Source organism: Oncorhynchus mykiss, chromosome 11 (assembly GCF_057628025.1).
Source record: "Oncorhynchus mykiss isolate SJ-2025 chromosome 11, ASM5762802v1, whole genome shotgun sequence".
Classification (NCBI taxonomy): domain Eukaryota; kingdom Metazoa; phylum Chordata; class Actinopteri; order Salmoniformes; family Salmonidae; genus Oncorhynchus; species Oncorhynchus mykiss.
Genome location: NC_143032.1, coordinates 20,289,086 through 20,305,000, shown reverse-complemented (window position 1 = coordinate 20,305,000; position 15,915 = coordinate 20,289,086). Strand labels below are relative to the sequence as shown.

Sequence of the window (15,915 nt, the reverse complement as noted above, 5' to 3'; positions counted from 1 at the left end):
TCTCTAAACTCCTCTTCCCAACTCTTCCGTCCTCTCTTCCCTTCTCTCTCCTTCTCTCTCCTCCTCTCTCCAACTCTTCTGTCCTCTCTCTTCCCTTCTCTCTCCTCCTTTCTCCAATTCTTCTGTCCTCTCTCTTCCCTTCTCTCTCCTCCTCTCTCCAACTCTTCCGTCCTCTCTCTTCCCTTCTCTCTCCTCCGCTCCCCAACTCTTCCATCCTCTCTCTTCCTTTCTCTCTCCTTCTCTCTCCTCCTCTCCCCAACTTTTCCATCCTCTCTCTTCCCTTCTCTCCCCAACTCTTCCGTCCACTTTCTTATCTCCTCCTCTTCTGTCCTCTCTCATCCCTTCTCTCCCCTCCTCTTCCATTCTCTCTTCCCTTTTCTCTCCTCCTCTTCCGTCCTCTCTCTTTCGTCCTCTTCTCTCCCCTCCTCTTCTGTCCTCTCTCTTCCTCTGTCCCTTCCTCTTTCCTCACTCTACTCAGCTTCAATCTCTCTGACAAGCAATTAGCTACGACTTGCACACACACCGAATGACCGCACGAAAAAGCTACATCATAAACTGTAGCAATTTCACACTGGGTTTTAGTTTGAAATTATTTAAATTCTCACCAGAGAGGTAGAAACAGAGAGAGAGAGAGACATGTTACTGGCTGTGTGATTATTCTCACCGCTGTTTGGGTTCCTGAATGAGTGAATGGCTGTGGGTTGTATGGAACAGGCCTGACATGTCTACACGTCAAACAGAATTAGAAGCAGCAAACCAGCATTCTATTATCCTCCACTAAAACACGACAGCTAGCTCTGCTTCCTGCACCCAAACCTGAAACCTCACTTCCTTACTGGAGCATGGAAATCTGTGTTCTAAATCTGAAACATTGTTAAGAAATCTTGTATGCCTGTTTTCTCAGGAGGGATCGTGTCAAGGGGTGTTTGTGAATGAGAAGTAGAATAAAAATGGACTTAAATCGTCACTAACAGGGGTCGTTTAATAAGAATTAGAGGTGCTGTTGATCTGTTCATCTGGAGTCTGTTCTGCTTGTTGGAGTTAGAATCTCAGACTGCTGAGAGAGGAAGAGAAAGAAAATCTATTCAATCAATTCAAATGGTATTTGTCACATGCTTCATAAACAACAGTGAAATGCTTACTTCCGGGTCCTTTTTCAACAATGCAGAGTTAAATTATAAACAAATATATATAATAATACACCATTATAATAGAAATATTGACAAAAAAAGAGAGAGAAAAGACAAGAAGAAAATGTAGCAAAAGCATTTATAAGGAGTAGTGAGTCAGGAGAGAGCAGGTAGAATGATAGACTGACTATTAGAGAGAAAGAGAAGGAGTGGAAGCAAGTGGAAGAAAGAGTGAAAAGGCATATTGATTGCCTACCAGTGTATCAGTACAGAGGTTGCCCTTGAAGGAGAGGTAAAGAGAGTCATTATGTCATTGTTTCTGAGTCACTTTCTGTTTCTCTCTCTCTCAATTCAATTCAAAGGGCTTTATTAGCATGGGAAACACGTTTACAATGCCAAATCAAGTCAAATAGACTCTCTATCTATTTCTCTCTCTCTCTCAATTTAATTCCAGGGCTTTAATTGGCATGGGAAACATATGTTTACATTGCCAAAGCAAGTTAAATAGATAATAAATAAAAGGGAAATAAACTAGAGGTCGACCGATTAATCGCAATGGCCGATAAATTAGGGCTGATTTCAAAGTTTTCATAACAATTGGAAATCGGTATTTTTGGACGCCGATTTTGCCGATTAAAAAAAATATATATAAAAAAAATACAACTTTATTTAACGAGGCAAGTCAGTTAAGAACACATTCTTATTTTCAATGACGGCCTACCAGGGTACAGTGGGTTAACTGCCTTGTTCAGGGGCAGAACAACAAATGTTTACCTTGTCAGCTCAGGGATTCAATCTTGCAACCTTACGGTTAACTAGTCCAACGCTCTAACCACCTGCCTCACTAGGAGACTGCCTGTTACGCGAATGCAATAAGAAGCCAAGGTAAGTTGCTAGCTAGCATTAAACTTATCTTATAAAAAAAAAATCAATCATAATCACTAGTTAACTACACCTGGTTGATGATATTACTAGTTTATCTAGCGTGTCCTGCGTTGCATGTAATCGATAAACATCAATGCCTTTCTTAAAATCAATACACAGAAGTATATATTTTTAAACCTGCATATTTAGCTAAAAGAAGCAGGCAATATTAACCAGGTGAAATTGTGTCACTTCTCTTGCGTTCATTGTACGCAGTGTCAGGGTATATGCAACAGTTTGGGCCGCCTGGCTCATTGCGAACTAATTTGCCAGAATTTTACCTAATTATGACATAACATTGAAGGTTGTGCAATGTAACAGCAATATTTAGACTTAGGGATGCCACCCCTTAGACAAAATATGGAACGGTTCCGTATTTCACTGAAAGAATAATCATTTTGTTTTCGAAATTATAGTTTCCGGATTCGACCATATTAATGACCTAAGGCTCGTATTTCTGTGTGTTATTATGTTATAATTAAGTCTATGATTTTGTAGAGTAGTCTGACTGAGCGATGGTAGGCACCAGCAGGCTCGTAAGCATTCATTCAAACAGCACTTTCGTGCATTTTGCCAGCAGCTCTTTGCAATGCTTCAAGTATTGCGCTGTTTATGACTTCAAGCCTATCAACTCCCGAGATTAGACTGGTGTAACCGAAGTGAAATGGCTAGCTAGTTCGCGGGGTGCGCGCTAATAGCGTTTTAAACGTCACTCGCTCTGAGACTTGGAGTAGTTGTTACCCATTGCTCTGCATGGGTAACGCTGCTTCGAGGGTGGCTGTTGTCGATATGTTCCTGGTTCGAGCCCAGGTAGCGGCGAGGAGAGGGATGGAAGCTATACTGTTACACTGGCAATACTAAAGTGCCTATAAGAACATTCAATAGTCAAGGGTACAGTATATGAAATACAAATCGTAAAGAGAGAAATAGTCCTATAATTTCTATAATAACTACAACCTAAAACCTCTTACCTGGGAATATTGAAGACTCATCTTAAAAGGAACCACCAGCTTTCACATGTTCTCATGTTCTGAGCAAGGAACTTAAACGTTAGCTTTCGTACATGGCACATACTGCACTTTTACTTTCTTCTCCAACACTTTGTTTTTGCATTATTTAAATCAAATTGAACATGTTTCATTATTTATTTGAGGCTAAATTGATTTTATTGATTTATTATATTAAGTTAAAATAAGTGTTCATTCAGTATTGTTGTAATTGTCATTATTACAAATACATTTTAAAAATTGTCTGATTAACGGCTTTTTTGGTCCTCCAATAATCGGTATCGGTATCGGCGTTGAAAAATCATAATCGGTCGACCTCTAAAATAAACAATAAAAAATGTACAGTAAATATTACACTCACAAAAGTTCCAAAAGAATGAAGACAATTCAAATGTCATATTATGTCTATATACAGTTTTGTAATGATCTGCAAATAGTACAAAAGGGAAAATAAATTAACACAAATATAGGTTGTATTTACAATGGTGTTTGTTCTTCACTGGTTGCCCTTTTCTTGTGGCAAGAGGTCACAAATCTTGCTGCTGTGATTGCACACTGTGGTATTTCACCCAATAGTTATGGGAGTTTATCAAAATTGGATTTATTTTAGAATTCTTTGTGGGTCTGTGTAATCTGAGGGAAATATGTGTCTCTAATATGGTCATACATTTGCCTGGAGGTTACAGTGCCTTGCGAAAGTATTCGGCCCCCTTGAACTTTGCGACCTTTTGCCACATTTCAGGCTTCAAACATAAAGATATAAAACTGTATTTTTTTGTAAAGAATCAACAACAAGTGGGACACAATCATGAAGTGGAACGACATTTATTGGATATTTCAAACTTTTTTAACAAATCAAAAACGGAAAAATTGGGCGTGCAAAATTATTCAGCCCCCTTAAGTTAATACTTTGTAGCGCCACCTGTTGCTGCGATTACAGCTGTAAGTCGCTTGGGGTATGTCTCTATCAGTTTTGCACATCGAGAGACTGACATTTTTTCCCATTCCTCCTTGCAAAACAGCTCGAGCTCAGTGAGGTTGGATGGAGAGCATTTGTGAACAGCAGTTTTCAGTTCTTTCCACAGATTCTCGATTGGATTCAGGTCTGGACTTTGACTTGGCCATTCTAACACCTGGATATGTTTATTTTTGAACCATTCCATTGTAGATTTTGCTTTATGTTTTGGATCATTGTCTTGTTGGAAGACAAATCTCCGTCCCAGTCTCAGGTCTTTTGCAGACTCCATCAGGTTTTCTTCCAGAATGGTCCTGTATTTGGCTCCATCCATCTTCCCATCAATTTTAACCATATTCCCTGTCCCTGCTGAAGAAAAGCAGGCCCAAACCATGATGCTGCCACCACCATGTTTGACAGTGGGGATGGTGTGTTCAGCTGTGTTGCTTTTACGCCAAACATAACATTTTGCATTGTTGCCAAAAAGTTCAATTTTGGTTTCATCTGACCAGAGCACCTTCTTCCACATGTTTGGTGTGTCTCCCAGGTGGCTTGTGGCAAACTTTAAACGACACTTTTTATGGATATCTTTAAGAAATGGCTTTCTTCTTGCCACTCTTCCATAAAGGCCAGATTTGTGCAATATACGACTGATTGTTGTCCTATGGACAGAGTCTCCCACCTCAGCTGTAGATCTCTGCAGTTCATCCAGAGTGATCATGGGCCTCTTGGCTGCATCTCTGATCAGTCTTCTCCTTGTATGAGCTGAAAGTTTAGAGGGACGGCCAGGTCTTGGTAGATTTGCAGTGGTCTGATACTCCTTCCATTTCAATATTATCGCTTGCACAGTGCTCCTTGGGATGTTTAAAGCTTGGGAAATCTTTTTGTATCCAAATCCGGCTTTAAACTTCTTCACAACAGTATCTCGGACCTGCCTGGTGTGTTCCTTGTTCTTCATGATGCTCTCTGCGCTTTTAACGGACCTCTGAGACTATCACAGTGCAGGTGCATTTATACGGAGACTTGATTACACACAGGTGGATTGTATTTATCATCATTAGTCATTTAGGTCAACATTGGATCATTCAGAGATCCTCACTGAACTTCTGGAGAGAGTTTGCTGCACTGAAAGTAAAGGGGCTGAATAATTTTGCACGCCCAATTTTTCAGTTTTTGATTTGTTAAAAAAGTTTGAAATATCCAATAAATGTCGTTCCACTTCATGATTGTGTCCCACTTGTTGTTGATTCTTCACAAAAAAATACAGTTTTATATCTTTATGTTTGAAGCCTGAAATGTGGCAAAAGGTCGCAAAGTTCAAGGGGGCCGAATACTTTAGGAACTGTAGGAAATGCAGCTCAGTTTCCACCTCATTTTGTGGGCAGTGTGCACATAGCATGTATTCTCTTTAGAGCCAGGTCTGACTACGGCGGCCTTTCTCAATAGCAAGGCTATGCTCACTGAGTCTGTACATAGTCAACGCTCTCCTTATGTTTGGGTCAGTCACAGTGGTCAGGTATTCTGTCACTGTACCCTATGTTTAGGGCCAAATGGCATTATAGTTTGCTCTGTTTTTTTCGTAAATTCTTTCCAATGTGTCAAGTAATTATCTTTTTGCTTTCTCATGATTTGGTTGGGTCTAATTGTTTTGCTGTCCTGGGGACCAGCTTGCTTAGGGAGGGGGCTCTTCTCCAGGTTAATTTCTCTGTAGGTGATGGCTTTGTTATGGAAGGTTTGTGATCCGCTTCCTTTTAGGTGGTTCAATTAATGTCTCTTTTCTGGATTTTGATAACTAGCGGGTATCGCCCTACTTCTGCTCTGCATGCATTATTTGGTGTTTACATTGTACACAGAGGATAGTTTTTCAGAATTCTGCATGAAGAGTCTTAATTTGGTGTTTTTCCCATTTTGTGAATTCTTGATTGTTTAGCGAACCCCAGACCTCACAACCATAAATGGCAATGGGTTATTACTGATTCAAGCATTTTTAGCCAGATCCTAATTGGTATGTCTAAATTTATGTTCCTTTTGATGGCATAGAAGGCCCTTCTAGTGGTTAGAGCGTTGGGCCAGAAACCGAAATGTTGCTGGATCTAATCCCCGAGCTGATAAGGTAAAAAGCTGTTGTTCTGCCCTTGAGCAGGGCAGTTAACCCTTCTGTTCCCCCGGGTGCCGAAGACGTGGATGTCGATTAAGGCAGCCCCCTGCACCTCTCTGATTCAGAGGGGTTGGGTTAAAAACGGAAGACACATTTCAGTTGAATGCATTCAGTTGTACAACTGACTAGGTATCCCCCTTTCCCTTTCTTGCCTTGTCTCTCAGATCGTTGACAGCTTTGTGGGTGTTACCAGTGGCGCTGATGTTAAGGCCGAGGTATGTATCGTTTTTTTGTGTGCTCTAGTGCAACAGTGTCTAGGTGAAATTTGTATTCGTGGTCCTGGCAACTGGACCTTTTTTGGAACACCATTATTGTTGTCTTACTGAGATTTACTGTTATGGCACAAGTCTGACAGAATCTGTGCAGAATATCTAGGTGCTGCTGTAGGCCCTCCTTGGTTGGGGACAGAAGCACGAGATCATCCGCAAACAGTAGACCTTTAACTTCAGATTCTAGTTGGGTGAGGCCGGCTGCTGCAGACTGTTCTAGTGCCCTCGCCAATTTGTTGATATATATGTCGAAGAGGGTAGGGCTTTAGCTGCATCCCTGTCTCACCTGCCGGCCCTGTGGAAAAAAAGTGTGTTTTTTTGCCAATTTTAATCGCATACTTATTGTTTGTGTAAATTGATTTTTTTAATGTTGTATGTTTCTCCCCCAACACCACTTTCCATCAATTTGTATAGCAGGCCATCGTGCCAAATTGAGTCGAAAGCTTTTTTGAAATCAACAAAGCATGAGAAGATTTTGCCTTTGTTTTTGGTTTGTTTGTTTGTCTCTCTCTTTTTCTCGCTCTGTCTATTTCTCTCTTTCGCTCTGTTTCTCTCTCTTTTCTCTCTCTCTCGCTCTCTCTACCTCCCTCTCTCCCACTTTCCCTCTCTCCCTCTCTCTCTCCTCTATTTATCACTATCTCTTTCTCTAAGTGAGATGAATTGGAGTCAATGAGAGGATCTTTTCATAGCCTCTTGTAGTCGTATTTCAGTTCTGTCCTGTGTGTTTCGCACAGCAGCCTGTGGCCTGGAGTTTATCCTAAACGTAAGAGACATAGCTCTTGCACCTTCTACAGAGCAGCTCAGTACTGTAGAAATGTCAAACCCATCAGAATACATTTTTATTTCACCTTTATTTAACCAGGTAGGCCAGTTGAGAACAAGTTCTCATTTACAACTGTGACCTGGTCAAGATAAAGCAAAGCGGTGGGACAAAAACAACAACACAGAGTTACACATAAACAAATGTACAGTCAATAACACAAAGAAAAAATCTATGTACAGTGTGTGCAAATGTGAAGAGTAGGGTGATAAGGCAATAAATAGGCCATAGAGGCCTATAATTACAATTTAGTATTAACACTGGAGTAATAGATGTGCAGATGATGATGTGCATGTCGAGATACTGGGGTGCAAAAGAGCAAGAAGATAAATAACAATATGGGGATGAGGTAGTTGGGTGTGCTATTTATAGATTGGCTGCTCTGACAGCTTATGCTTAAAGTTAGAGAGGGAGATACAGTGGGGAGAACAAGTATTTGATACACTGCCAATTTTGCAGGTTTTCCTACTTACAAAGCATGTAGAGGTCTGTAATTTTTATCATTGGTACACTTCAACTGTGAGAGACGGAATCTAAAACAAAAATCCAGAAATTAACATTGTATGATTTTTAAGTAATTAATTAGCATGTTATTGCATGACATAAGTATTTGATACATCAGAAAAGCAGAACCTAATATTTGGTACAGAAACCTTTGTTTGCAATTACAGAGATCATATGTTTCCTGTAGTTCTTGACCAGGTTTGCACACACTCCTCAATACAGACCTTCTCCAGATCCTTCAGGTTTCGGGGCTGTTCTTAGGAACCTGTTTTCAGTTCCTTCCACTTCCACTGGATGTCACCAGTCTTTGAAATTTGGTTGAGGTTATTCCTTTGTGCAATTAAGAAGTAGGCCAACTAGGAACTGGGTACACTTTTGTGAGTTGCGCAAGACGTGAGAAGTGGCGCTGGTTTGTTTTCATTCCTGTATTGAACACAGATTTCCCCGTCTACAATTTGATCGATTATTAACCTTTAAAAATACCTAAAGTTGTATTACAAAAGTAGTTTGAAATATTTTGGCAAAGTTTATAGGCAACTTTTGAAATATTTTGTAGTGACGTTGCGTTTTTTGTAAGCTGTTTTTTTCTGGATCAAACGCGCTTTATAAATGGACACTTTGGATATATATGGACGGAATTAATTGAACAAAAGGACCAATTGTGATGTTTATGGGACATATTGAAGTGCCAACAAAAGAAGCTCGTCAAAGGTAATGCATGTTTTATATTTTATTTCAGCGTTTTGTGTAGCGCCTGCAGGGTTGCAATATGCTAACTCCTTTGTTTACTGCTGGTGTAGATGTTGCAGGCTATCAGATAATAGCTTCTTATGCTTTTGCCGAAAAGCATTTTAAAAATCTGACATGTTGGCTGGATTCACAACGAGTGTAGCTTTAATTGAGTATCTTACATGTGTGATTTAATGAAAGTTTGAATTTTATAGTATTTTATTTGAATATGGCGCTCTGCATTTTCCCTGGCAATTGGCCAGTTGAGACATTTGCGTCCCGCCTATCCCTAACTAGTTTTAAGAAGCAGTGCGGCTTGGTTGGGTTGTGTTTCGGAGGACACATGGCTTTCGACGTTCGTCTCTCCCGAGCCCGTACGAGAGTTGTAGCGATGAGACAAGATAGTAATTACTAACAATTGGATACCACGAAATTGGGGAGAAAAAAGGGGTAAAATATGTTAAAAAATATATATATATTTTTGGGATTGAAGATGCTTAACCTCTAGCGACGAGCAATCCCGTATCCGGGATCTTAAGTATAGCCTCAAGCTCATTAGCATAACGCAACGTCAACTATTCATGAAAATCGCAAATTAAATGAAATAAATATATTGGCTCTCAAGCTTAGCCTTTTGTTAACAACACTGTCATCTCAGATTTTCAAAATATGCTTTTCAACCATAGCTAAACAAGCATTTGTGTAGGAGTATTGATAGCTAGCATAGCATTAAGCCTAGCATTCAGCAGGCAACATTTTCACAAAAACAAGAAAAGCATTCAAATAAAATAATTTACCTTTGAAGAACTTCGGATGTTTTCAATGAGGAGACTCTCAGTTAGATAGCAAATGTTCAGTTTTTCCAAAAAGTGTGTGTGTGTGTGTGTGTGAGAGACAGTTTGGGGAGCACAATGGGGGGTGTGTGTGTCCATGTGTGTGTGAAGGTCTGTGTGGACTGGCGTACGCAAGGAGTGTGTGCCCTGAGAGTGTGCTTATTAGAAAAGCAGACTGTATTTAAAGCCAGTCATTATAACGCAGAACTTTTTTGCAAATGAACTATTTTTGAAAATCGCAAATTAAATGAAATAAATATATTGGCTCTCAAGCTTAGCCTTTTGTCAACAACACTGTCATCTCAGATTTTCAAAATATGCTTTTCAACCATAGCTAAACAAGCATTTGTGTAGGAGTATTGATAGCTAGCATAGCATTAAGCCTAGCATTCAGCAGGCAACATTTTCACAAAAACAAGAAAAGCATTCAAATAAAATAATTTACCTTTGAAGAATGTTTTCAGATAATTTCAATGAGGAGACTCTCAGTTATATAGAAAATGTTTAGTTTTTCCAAAAATATTATTTGTGTAGGAGAAACCGCTCTGTTTTGTTCATCACATTTGGCTAAGAAAACCCCCCGAAAATTCAGTCATTATAACGTTGAACTTTTTTCCAAATTAACTCCATAATATCGACAGAAACATGGCAAACGTTGTTTAGAATCAATCCTCAAGGTGTTTTTCACATATCTATTTGATGATATATCATTCGTGGAAGTTTGGTTTCTCCTCTAAACCACATGGGAAAATGCATGCAGCTGGAGATTACGCAATAATTTCGACGGGGTACACCAAGCGGACACCTGGTAAATGTAGTCTCTTATGGTCAATCTTCCAATGATATGCCTACAAATACGTCACAATGCTGCTGACACCTTGGGGAAACGACAGAAAGTGTAGGCCCATTCCTTGCGCATTCACAGCCATATAAGGAGACATTGGAACAAAGCGCATTCAAAATCTGGGGCATTTCCTGTTTGAAATTTCATCTTGGTTTCGCCTGTAGCATCAGTTCTGTGGCACTCACAGATAATATCTTTGCAGATTTGGAACATCAGAGTGTTTTCTTTTAGAATTAGCGTTAGCATCCAGCACGCAACATTTCAACAAAAACATAAAAGCCTTCAAATAAAATCATTTACCTTTGAAGAACTTCGGATGTTTTCAATGAGGAGACTCAGTTAGATAGCAAATGCTCAGTTTTTCCAAAAAGATTCTTTGTGTATTAGAAATAGCTCCGTTTTGTACATCACATATGGCTACCAAAAAACCCCGAAAATTCAGTCCTCAAAACGCGAACTTTTTTCCAAATTAACTCCATAATATCGACTGAAAACATGGCAAACGTTGTTTAGAATCAATCCTCAAGGTGTTTTTCACATATCTCTTCGATGATATATCGTTCGTGGAAGCATGGTTTCTCCTCTCAATCAAATGGAAAAATACTTGCACATGGCTTTGCGCACCAGTTTCGACGCAGGACACCAGGCGGACACTTGGAAAATGTAGTCTCTTATGGTCAATCTTCCAATGATATGCCTACAAATACGTCACAATGCTGCCGACATCTTGGGGAAACGGCAGAAGGTCTAAGCTTATTCCTGTCGCATTCACAGCCATATAAGGAGACATTAGAAAACAGAGCTTCAGAAATTCTGCTAATTTCCTGTTTGACGTATCATCTTGGTTTTGCCTGTAGAATGACTTCTGGGGCACTTACAAACAAAATCTTTGCAGATTCTGAAACTTCAGAGTGTTTTCTTTCCAAAACTGTCAAGAATATGCATAGTCGAGCATCTTTTCGTGACAAAATATCGTGCTTAAAACGGGAACGTTTTTTATCCAAAAAATGAAATAGCGCCCCTAGAGATGCGTAAGTCTTTGTATTTGGGGTTGTCCACATATTCTATGTCAGAACCGTCCAGAGTAGTGATGCTAGTCGGGCAGGCAGGTGCGGGCAGCAATCGGTCGAAGAGCATGCATTTCGTTTTACTAGCATTTAAAAGCAGTTGGAGGCCACGGAAGGAGTGTTGTATGGCATTGAAGCTCGTTTGGAGGTTTGTTAGTGACATAGTGTCCAAAGAAGGGCCAGATGTATACAGAATGGTGTCGTCTGTAGAAGACTATAGAAACGCGGTAAATGTTTTAAATGGATCCTAAATCCTTAGGGATGGTGCATCCTGTGTCATATCTAGATTTTGCATGTCTTTACGATAAGCAAGCCTTTTCATGCAGCAGCGTTTAAGTCTATGTGAGATTCATTAATCACGTGGCTGCCTAGCCAGAGCAAGGCAGAAGGCAGCTAATTTGATCAGTGGATGAGATTTGAGTATGGAGCCTTCTTTAATCTTTGGCTAATGAAAAAAATGTATCTTAGCTTTGAAATCGTTATGAAAGGGTAATTAAGAAGATATCTTCTGAAAGATTTATCGTTAGTGAAAATGCATTTGGTGAATGGTAATGATATTTAAAAAGATGCGCCAATGGATGACAGAAATAAAAACCTCTCAGCTGAACTGTTGGGGAGATTGTGTGATCATATCAAAAAGAGAATACTGTGCAGACTGAGGAGAAGCCGATTGACTGAGAAATATGCACAGAAAGAGGTGAGACAGAATAGGAGGACGATAGCGATTGGAAGAGAATGGTGAGAAAAGGAAACAGAGAAAGAGGTTTCCGGTGCATAGCCTACAGAGAGGGAGATGCAGCTTAATGTAATGTTTTTTTTCTCCATATGCACTGGACTGGGTGTTCCCAGGGGCCCCAGCTGCTCTGTATTGGCCCATCTCTGTCTGTGGACTCCATATATCACTAACACAGACCTACACAGGGGAGGGAGGGAGGGAGGAAGAGAAGGAGGGATGGAGCGAAAGAGAGTGTGAGAGAGGGAGGGAGAGAGAGAAAGTGGGATAGAGAGACAGGGGGAGGGTGGGAGAGAAAGAGGAAGTAGCTCTCTGTCTAGAGATATGAATTAATGAAAGGAGCTGGTACGTGGTCTACCAGTCAGTTCTCCACATGTCTGGCTTTAAATACAGTCTGCTTTTCTAATAAGCACACTCTCAGGGCACACACTCCTTGCGTACGCCAGTCCACACAGACGCTCACACACACATGGACACACACACCCCCCATTGTGCTCCCCAAACTGTCTCACACACACACACACACACACACACACACACACACACACACACACACACACACACACACACACACACACACACACACACACACACACACACACACACACACACACACACACACACACTGCGGCTCCAGACAAGGGCTCCTGTGAGTCAGCCCTTTATTGGTGTGTGTGTGTGTGTGTGTGTGTGTGTGTGGGGGGGAGGGGGGGGGGGGGGGGGGCATGCGTGTGTCTGTCCCTACAGACACAGTGCTGTCTCTGTCCTAAAGGTGGACCACAGGCAGGATGTGTGGTCTGAACCGTTGGCTCGGCATAACATGTCTCTATTCTGCCCTGAAAGAACTGCTCAGTCAAATGGCCATGTGGGCATGGGATGTTTTAACAGTGGAAAACCACAGCTCTGTGTTGAACGCACCTCAGTGAGTGACATGATAGTTAGATTAGGGAGCTGCGTTCAAGATAAATAGTTATTTGGAGTTGAATGCTACTGTAGTCTGTTGTATGAGCGCAGGTTTAAAGTTACTCTCTTTGTGTGGGGTGAGATTTCCTAACAGTATAGTACAGTATGTATGGTACACTTGCCTATCAATCGTCTAGCCATGTATTGTGTTAACCGACAGCTCATGCACTTGAGACGATGTATAACCCTCGGTTAACCCGAAAGACAATTGAGAAACTTGAGCGTTATCATGAGGAGTGCCCCTTTTTCCAGACACTATTAGTAACCGGTACACCAGTCTGATTTGGCTGGTTGTGAAACAAGAGAGTGTGATGCCTATTCTGGTGTATTTGAAACCTCCTGAGATTTGGAGGCAGGTACATTCGAAAGCTGACTCTGTCCTGTTCTTTTCTGCCTCGTGTGCTGGGGACTGAACAGGGTTGTTTATTAAGGATTCTGTAGGTGGCACAGCATTTTTCCTGACAACTGTTGAAGAGTTTGTTTATACTCTTACACAAGCAGGCAGGTTCATGCACACACACACACACACACACACACACACACACACACACACACACACACACACACACACACACACACACACAGAGAGAGAGAGAGGTTGTTTTGGTATCTGACAGGTGGACCAGCACCAAGCCCCTGGGCCACAGAGGAGACCTGACAGGAGAGAGGGAGGAAGGAGGGAGAGAGATAAAGAAAGGGATTGAGAGAGAAAGAGAACAAAGAGATGTGGTCTCTGTTTCTGTGTATACTTTGCTAATAACTATTCAATCCGTATCCAAACATTTGGAGTCCGATAATCCAAATCCGGCAGGACCAAGCATGACTCTGATGCTATCATTAACATCCCTGTTTTTCCATTGCAACAAAGCCCTCCAGACATAGGGTCATTTAATGTAAATGTAAAAGGACCCATGAGACACTTTTTTCAACCATTTTCCATCCTAAAACTTAGGAATTAGCAAAGGCCTCTGGTCACAGATGGAAAAGGGGTCTTTAAAAACATTACTAAAATGTATTAGAAATGCATGAAAACACAATAATGTTTAGCAAAAATTATTTGACTAGTGTCTTGTAATTCTGTTACCAAAAAACCCAGATATCTTTCAGATATTTTCTAATTTCTCTCCCTCATGAGGAGGGAGGATTATGAATGTTCATAGAAGTAACAAGGAAAGGTTGAATTATTAAATGATTAAAACATTTCACTCTGTTACCAAATCAGTAACTGATTGACCAGAAAATCTGTAACAGAATGACGCCAATTGAATTGGGCAAAATGAGAAATCATAGTAGTCACAAACTACAGTGCAGTGGAGTAAAGTACAGTAGAGTACAGTAGAGCACACGAGTGTGCTTTTTAAAATAATTGTACCAATATGTTATTAGGCTCATTTCCGGAGGTGAAAATGACATTTTAAATGGTGTCAGCATAATTTTATTTTCATTCATTTTGGAGTAGAATGTCCTTTTGAAACGTAATCAGAACTGAGCTTCTCAGATCTTCGACCCCCCTCCGCCCGCCCCCTTTGACCTTTCCCACTGCTACATATGTTAAAACTGACCTTTCCCACTGCTACATATGTTAAAATTGACCTTAGATAAGTATAGAGGCGATTTGCTTCCTCCTTCACTGGGCTGAGATTCTTGGAGAGACAAAGCACGTAGAAAGTCAATACCAGATCCGCTCTCTAGAGAGGCTGGTGTCATTTATTTTTCAGGCCTGAAAATGGTTTTCCAGTGCTAAATCTATACCGTACGTTTCTGTGAAATGCATTTAAACTCTAAGTGGGATGACTTTTGATTGAAATAAGAGAAATACTTATAGCTGATTCAAATTGATTCCCCTAATGATAGTGATGAATCATTGTCCTTGTGCTACGATGAGAATACAAGAGGTCCAAAACAAGCCTGAATCTGGATGTACGGTAGATGATGCAGAATATTTATAGATAGCCTGTTTGTTTCTCATGCTTCTCTGTTTTCAGATATTTTTGCTGTACCAGCCATCCTGAGGACTCACGGCTGGGTTAGAGAGGCCGGCGGCTTGGTTAGATAGTCCTGTGGCTGGGTTAGAGAGGTCTCACGGCTGGGTTAGAGAGATCTCACGGCTGGGTTAGAGAGGCCGGCGGCTGGGTTAGAGAGTTCTCACAGCTGGGTTTAGAGAGGTTTCACGGCTGGGTTAGAGAGGCCGGCGGCTGGGTTAGAGAAGTCTCATGGCTGGGTTAGAGAGTTCTCACGGCTGGGTTAGAGAGGCCTGCAGCTGGGTTAGAGAGGTCTCACGGCTGGGTTAGAGAGGCCGGCGGCTGGGTTAGAGAGGTCTCACGGCTGGGTTAGAGAGTCCGGCGGCTGGGTTAGAGAAGTCTCATGGCTGGGTTAGAGAGTTCTCACGGCTGGGTTAGAGATGCCTGCGGCTGGGTTAGAGAGATCTCACACCTGGGTTAGAGAGATCTCACTGCTGGGTTAGAGAGGTCTAATGGCTGGGTTAGAAAGATCTCATGGCTGGGTTAGAGAGGTCTCACGGCTGGGTTAGAGAGGTCTCACGGCTGGGTTAGAGAGGTCTCACGACTGGGTTAGAGAGGTCTCACGACTGGGTTAGAGAGGTCTCACTGCTGGGTTAGAGAGGTCTCACGACTGGGTTAGAGAGACAGGAAGTACAGGCTCAAGTTTCAACAGAGACTGGTTCCAACTTCCCAAAGATGGCTGGCTATATGTTACAATGGTAATGAGATGACAGGACTGGGTTTACCCTTGAGATTATAACTTTCTAGTGTTGAGCATCGAAACATCGGATTCAAATCAGGCAGGGTGGTTGTTTTGCCATACCCCAGAAACTTCCTCCTACCTGTTTTGATTGAATAGTGTAATAACACTAAGTAGCTAAGGATATCCTGTTGCACCACACTAAAAATAGCTTCCTGCACCCCTCTGAAGCAAAGTTCAGAGTTATGTGGGATCCTCTCTCTCTCTCTTTATTGGCAT

At 41.3% G+C, this 15,915-nt stretch overlaps 1 protein-coding gene and 1 long non-coding RNA gene across 4 annotated transcripts in view; one reads left to right on the top strand and one right to left on the bottom strand.

Moving 5' to 3' along the window:
* Positions 1 to 15,915, bottom strand: part of LOC149979522 (uncharacterized) — a 375,171-nt gene that overhangs the window by 179,682 nt on the left and 179,574 nt on the right. The gene's annotated exons all lie outside the window — the stretch shown is intronic.
* Positions 1 to 15,915, top strand: part of sema5a (sema domain, seven thrombospondin repeats (type 1 and type 1-like), transmembrane domain (TM) and short cytoplasmic domain, (semaphorin) 5A) — a 191,793-nt gene that overhangs the window by 5,680 nt on the left and 170,198 nt on the right. Inside the window, exon 2 of one of the 2 annotated variants that reach the window (XM_021620458.3) lies at positions 6,339 to 6,389. The exons of the other annotated variant lie outside the window; for it this stretch is intronic. The gene's annotated coding sequence lies outside the window, so the exon portion shown is untranslated. The remainder of the gene's footprint in view (positions 1 to 6,338; positions 6,390 to 15,915) is intronic. 2 annotated transcript variants of the gene reach the window in all.